The sequence below is a fragment of the Palaemon carinicauda genome, chromosome 15, assembly GCF_036898095.1.
Source record: "Palaemon carinicauda isolate YSFRI2023 chromosome 15, ASM3689809v2, whole genome shotgun sequence".
Lineage (NCBI taxonomy): Eukaryota > Metazoa > Arthropoda > Malacostraca > Decapoda > Palaemonidae > Palaemon > Palaemon carinicauda.
The window spans coordinates 130396194-130402785 of record NC_090739.1 but is presented as its reverse complement, the minus strand read 5'-3'; the positions used below and the strand labels follow the sequence as shown (position 1 = coordinate 130402785).

Genomic DNA, 6592 nt, shown 5'->3' with positions numbered 1-6592 from the left:
CGAAAACATCCTTTCCTGGCAATCTGTTGGAAAGGAGTTCAAGACCCTCTCAAGCTTGAGAGCTTCTAGTAGTGTCTGTAACCTCGCCATCCTATAGTCAACTTCTTTTAATGAGGCAGATTTGCCCCGACTCGCAGCGGGGCCCTTTTAGCCCGGAAAAGTTTCCTGATCGCTGATTGGTTAGAATGATCTTATCCAACCAATCAGCGATTAAGAAACTTTTCCGAGCTAAAAGGGCACCCCTGCGAGTCGGTGCAAATTTGCCTCGTTAAAAAAATTAACTTTAGTGAGTTAATAATGGGATTCTAGAAGCTGAGTCATCACCAGCCATTGCCTGGGTCTCCCTGATCCTAGTTTGATGGAGAGGAGGCTTGGGCGCTGATCATACGTATATATATAGTCAGTCCTGTCCCTTGCCATGGTGCGTAAAATAATACCAATTCCCTAATATCGCAAGAGGGTCTGCCCCTCTCTTTTGTTCTTCTCCTGTACTTCTCTTTCTCCCTATTTCCTTAATCTTTCCCATCCCGAGTACCTGCCATTGAGCTATAAACTGGATTGCATCCAGGGGTACTCTTCCTTTCCCCATATTCCCCACTTCCCTATTCTTATTATTATTATTATTGCCATGGCCATTCATATTATATATTAAATTCAGGAGAAAGGAACCCACTAGATTTTGATTTGGTTTTGATATTTCGCTTCACTCTGACACGAGCCGATCAAATCGTCTTTTAATTTCTCATTGGTTTTAAAGTTTCTTCCAAATGTGACTCGTTAATTTCCTGTCTCAGTTCTCATTATCTGGAAGAAAATGGGACAATAAGATGTACCTGTGACATAACTGCCTCATTGGTAACGTCTCTGCCTGGTGATCGATAGACTGGAATTCGAATCCCGCTCAGACTCGTTAGTTCCTTCAGTATCTGCAACCTTACCATCCTTGTGAGCTAAGGAGGGGGTGTTTGGGGGAGTTCATATGTCTATCTGCTGAGTCATCAGCAGCCATTGCCTGGCCCTCCCTGATCCTAGCTTGGGTGGAGAGGGGGCTTGGGCGCTGATCATATGATATAATTATGGTCAGTCCCTTGCCTCTGCCATTTATGAGCGGCCTTTAAACCTTTGAGAGTCCCATTAGTTAATTAAGTGTAAAAATAACGTGACTTAGATTATGTGTGATGCTTGAAGGTCCTTCAAAATCTGAAGTGTTGTTTCTCATTTGATTTGTCAACAACTGATGGCTCTGGTCCCTCAGCAAGTCCCTCGATGTGAAGTTGCAAGCCCCACTCTCTTCTTCTTGATTCTAGTAGATGCTGAAACCTATAGTCAATTTCTTTTAATGAGACGCATTTGCACCGACTCGCAGTGGTGCCCTTTTAGCTCGGAAAAGTTTCCTGATCGCTGATTGGTTAGAATTATCTTGTCCAACCAATCAGCGATCAGGAAACTTTTCCGAGCTAAAAGAGCACCGCTGCGAGTCGGTGCAAATCTTCCTCGCTAAAAAAAATTGACTATAGTTCATATAGGTGGAGTGGTGGGGAGGAGATCGGAAGCTGTTCACAAGTCTAAAGTACAGAGAGAAAAAACTATTATTACACCCATGTTCATAATCTAATGATTGAATTAAAGATGGGTATCATGTGCAGAAAACTTATAACCTATCAGTGTTTCTATCCACCCCTAAAATAGACGCATTTTATGTTCGTCAAATACCTCTACATTAAATGCACCATACAGTATTCAGTATCCCACTTCCTGGGTATGAAAGTCTTTCTATTCTTATACCCTTTCTCTCATAGAATTATATATATTTTTCCCACTTTATTCTCAGTTCTCTCTGCGTGATCAAATGACAAGAATATACTATAATCCGTCTTGTCACTGATTCTAAAATGTTTACTGTACATCTATATAATAACCTCACTTCGCAGTTTTCTATATTCTATACAAATTGAGCCCTATATCTCGACGGCTTCAATCCTTTTCTTTTAATTTACATTCCACGTCAAGACTTCATTTCCATATAGTTCCTGGTTCCTTATTGCTCGCTCCGCAAAATTAGATAGGTGCAAAGCTTCTAAGCTTATTCTTATTATTAGGAGAGTTGCCTCAACAATCTTCTTCTTCTTCTTCTTCGTCTGCATCTTTTCCCACTTCTATGAGGGGTCGATGTTTCTGGCCAGCGTTCTCCATCTACCTCTGTCCCATACTTCATCGACGGTTAATCCAACTCTGTCTTGTGACAGCAATGGTTCCATGAATTTATTTTTCATTTGATATTAATTTAATTTTCTGGATTTTATTTCCAGTAGCTTACTTCTTTCCTTTTCTATGTAGAGAAGTTCCTGTTTGAAACAATATGATGATATAATTCCCAATAATCTTATTTGATTTTTTATACGAACAGAGTCATATTCCTTCGAATTATGGGCATTATTCACTATAACTGAAAAAAAATATAACTACTAAAGACAAAAGGAAGGAATTTAATGAGGTCGAAGAAATAGCATATCTTTATTATGAACAACAATGAATGTTTACCTGTGAAAGATAGCATATCTTTGAGATTATCAATATGTTTGTTGTCCAACAAACAACAACACAGATAATGTCGTACGTAAATATTTTGTCAAACGAAATGGAGGACTTTCATTCTAATTCTAGAGAGAGAGAGAGAGAGAGAGAGAGAGAGAGAGAGAGAGAGAGAGAGAGAGAGAGAGAGAGAGAGAGAGAGAGAGACTAATTTATTTGAATTAGAAGATGACTATTAATTGAAAGAAAATGTTAGATTATGTAGAGTGCATTCAAAGAAACAAATGATGAGAAACAAAACAAGGAATATCAACATTAACTAAAACATAAATGCAAAGGAAAAAACCTAAAGGGATAAAAAGCCCAGACGAATGTTGGACCACTGCCTCATCAACAATAACATAAATGATCTAGTTCCTGTGAGAGACGAGCGCGAACGCGCGTAAACTTTGTTATCCTCAACATACTAACCTCCACCACGGCCCCTAGGTGGCCGTGCCTCCACCCCTTTCGTGGGTACCGTTTAGGCTCGTGGTCCTCCTTGGTCGACCTTGGTTGTCACTTGGAAACTCAGCAGCTCTAGGGAGCAGATGGCTTCAGAAGGATGAGCGTGGGTGCAGTGAAGAAATATAGCTATTCTCTTATATTGTATCGAAGACCCTTCGCTGTCTTTAATATTTCATGGACTCCTTTCTTCATTCAAATTTACCTCAATGACAAGACAGTTAGAAAGGAAGCTGTGCCTTTATATGGATTCACTGCAATGTTTTGAGGAGCCGTTACAAAGTATTTCTTCTCCAAAATCAGCGATTATTAGCCTAGTTTAAAGGTTTAAAGGCCATTCATGAACAGCAGAGGCAAGGGCCAGTTGCATTGCCCTATCAAGCAGGACAATGTCTTAAAGACTGACCATATATGCATATGATCAGCGCCTAAGCCCCCTCTCTACCCAAGCTAGGACCAAGGAGGGCCAAGCAATGGCTGCTGATAACTCAGCAGATAGATCTATAGGCTACCCCAAAGGCCCAAACCTTCCATTCTTAGCTCACAAGCAAGGATGGTAAGGTTGCAGCAACCAAAGAAACTATCGAGTTTGAGCGGGACTCGAACTCCAGTCAGGGACGTTAGCACATCGGTCACCACAACCCGTGCTAAAAGAGGCTTTAATGAAAGAAGCCTTAAGCATACATAGATATGTATGTTGCAAAATCCTAGCAGGGATCTGGTTGTATATATAAGTATGGCAATGCATATGAAAGAAGAATTTAAAAAGTCCAAACTGGCCACAGTAGGATACCAAGATGATGATAGCAAGGTATTTTGTAGGTTGTAAGTTGGCCAGGGCACCAGCCACCCGTTGAGATACTACCACTAGAGAGTTGTTGGGTCCTTTGACTAGTCAGACAGTGCTACATTGGACCCCCCTCTCTGATTACAGCTCATTTTTCTTTTGCCTACACATCACAGAAGAGTCTGGCCTATTCTTTCCACATCCTCCTCCTCTATCCTCATAAATTACCTGCCAACACTGAGATTACTAAATAATTCTTCTTCCAACAGTGGGTTAACTACTGCACTGTAATCTTTCAATGACTACTTTTCTGTTGGTAAGGGTAGAAGAGACTCTTCAGCTATGGTTTGCAGCTCTTCTAGGAGAAGGACACTCCAAAATCAAACTAATGTTCCCTAGTCTTGGGTAGTGCCATAGCCTCTGTACCGTGGTCTTCCACTGTCTTGGGTTAGAGTTCTCTTGCTTGAGGGTACACTCTGGCACACTGTCCTATCCAGTTTATCTTCCTCTTGTTTTGTTAAAGTTTTTATAGTTTATATATGAAATATTTATTTTAATGTTACTATTCTTAAAATATTTTATCTTTCCTTGTTTCCTTTCCTCACTGGGCTATTTTCCCTGTTGGGGCCCCTGGGCTTATAGCATCCTGCTTTTCAAACTATGGTTATAGCTTAGCATTTAATAATAATAATAATAATAATAATAATTTTCAAGAAATAAACTCTTTTTCTAGAGGAGTTTACCATCAAATTAGAGCATTTTCTTTGATTATTTGAACAACCATCGCCACTTTCTTTATATATTTACGAGGAATACACACTGTTAAGGTACGTTTAGCTTATATCATTGTATGCTGCCTTATATGTATATTGTTTCTTTGCCATGATTATGCTGGAGGATGCGTAAAGTGTCAGAGACGATAACTATATAGGGGTAAAGCACAAACTGTATCTAGAAAAAGATTGAGTAAAGCACAAACTGTATCTAGAAAAAGATTGAAACGGTAAAGAAACAGACGAATATATTGTCCATAATCTTGTGTAAACGGAGTCATTAATGGTGAACAATGTCACCTCTTGCCACCAGTGTTGCCGTTTGATATAATATTTGGTAGGTTAGAGTTCTTTCCAAAGGGAATGAAGCCTTTCTTGTGCAACCTGAAGGCTCCACAATAACTTTCGCCAGCCCTTGAGGCCCATCTAAGATGTTCATGTGACCTTTAGGCTGCATTTATGAATTCAAACCATACCAAATCTCAATTCAAATGGCAACACTGCTTGCCACTTGGTATTGCCACTTTGCCGGTCACATATTTAAGCCTATTCTCTCCTATCTCAATTGTATATGTTGATCCTATTCATTTTTGTATACCTTTAAATATTCATCGTTGATGTTATGGTTATACTGAAACTATAACTATAGAGACTAAAAACGTAAAATATGTCCAGAAAAAGAATCTGACGAGAATATTAAATTGTCTAATCTTGTGTAAATAGAGAACAGCGTCACTCCCTGCCAGTCAAATAAATTCGTCCTATTTATTTGTATGCACATTTATCTGTTGTAATTGTGCTTAAAGATGCGTAAAAATATCTGGGATGATAACTGAATATGTAAAAAAAAAAAGCGTAAACTTTGACCAGAAGAAGAAGTTGATAAGAATATGTTTTCCTCAATAATCTTGCTTAGGCTTCGGCCATACCGGGCTCGACTAGCGGCGAGGTTAGAGGGAAAGCCGCTGCTATTTCGAGCGTCTTCGCCCAACATTACTCCAATTTTCATTAGTTTCTTAATGGGTACACGTTCAGTTGTTTGTTTCCAGCCATGGCTAATGAACAATTTATTGGGGAGGTGTTTCGGAGGGCAAAAATAAGCTAAATAAATTTAAGATAAGGCTTCAAATGGATGGTAATAAAATATTGGGTAGGCCTACGCCTCTTTTTTGTGTGTGTGCTTTGCAACCTATTTAATCACCACTTAATTACTTATATATATATATATATATATATATATATATATATATATATATATATATATATATATATATATATATATATATATATATATATATATATATATATATATATGAAGTAGAGAAATTTTAAATGTAAAAAATCTCATGTACCTTTAAACAGCATATCTTATGCATGTACTAATTAATTCTTAAATAAAAGGAACAATGATTTTCCGGAAAATTTATAATATTTGAAGCAATTATAAAGGCTGGTGAGAGAGAGATTGAGTCTGTCTATAGTTCGACGTTTGTTTTGTGAGCCCGAATCCAAGAAGACTGTTTCCAACAAAGAAAAAAAAAAAAAAACTCGTGTCGTACGAAGATATTCATAAAATTTGTCGACGTATAAACTAGAATAGCAATATTAATTGTAAAATTAACTTATTTGCCCTTCTCTGTTTATTAAAATCGAGAATTCAAACTAATGTATTATCTATTGTTCAGTTTAAAACAAAGATTTTCAATCAGAAGTAATTTCCTACTCAAACACCATCTTGTTCTGCTTGCGAGCAAGTTTGCCAGGTTGGCCTTTTTCGGACCAAAAACCCCTCAAATTTTGGCCTTTTTTCCTGGTAGATACCTAAATGTGGCCTTTTTTAAATTGATCAGCCTTAAATGCTATATTTTCGGCCTTTTCTACTATTAGGTTGGCATTTTAAAGCTGCCGTTCATCAGACGTTAACCTTTTCTCCTTTGGAAAACTTGGCGATCCTGCTTGCGAGGAAAGTTATCTTCGCCTCCCGAGAGTGAATCTA

General features: G+C 38.2%; 1 protein-coding gene across 2 annotated transcripts in view; it reads left to right on the top strand.

Annotated features, from left to right (window-relative positions):
• LOC137654748 (uncharacterized) overlaps positions 1–6592 on the top strand; it is a 120800-nt gene that overhangs the window by 6125 nt on the left and 108083 nt on the right. The gene's annotated exons all lie outside the window — the stretch shown is intronic.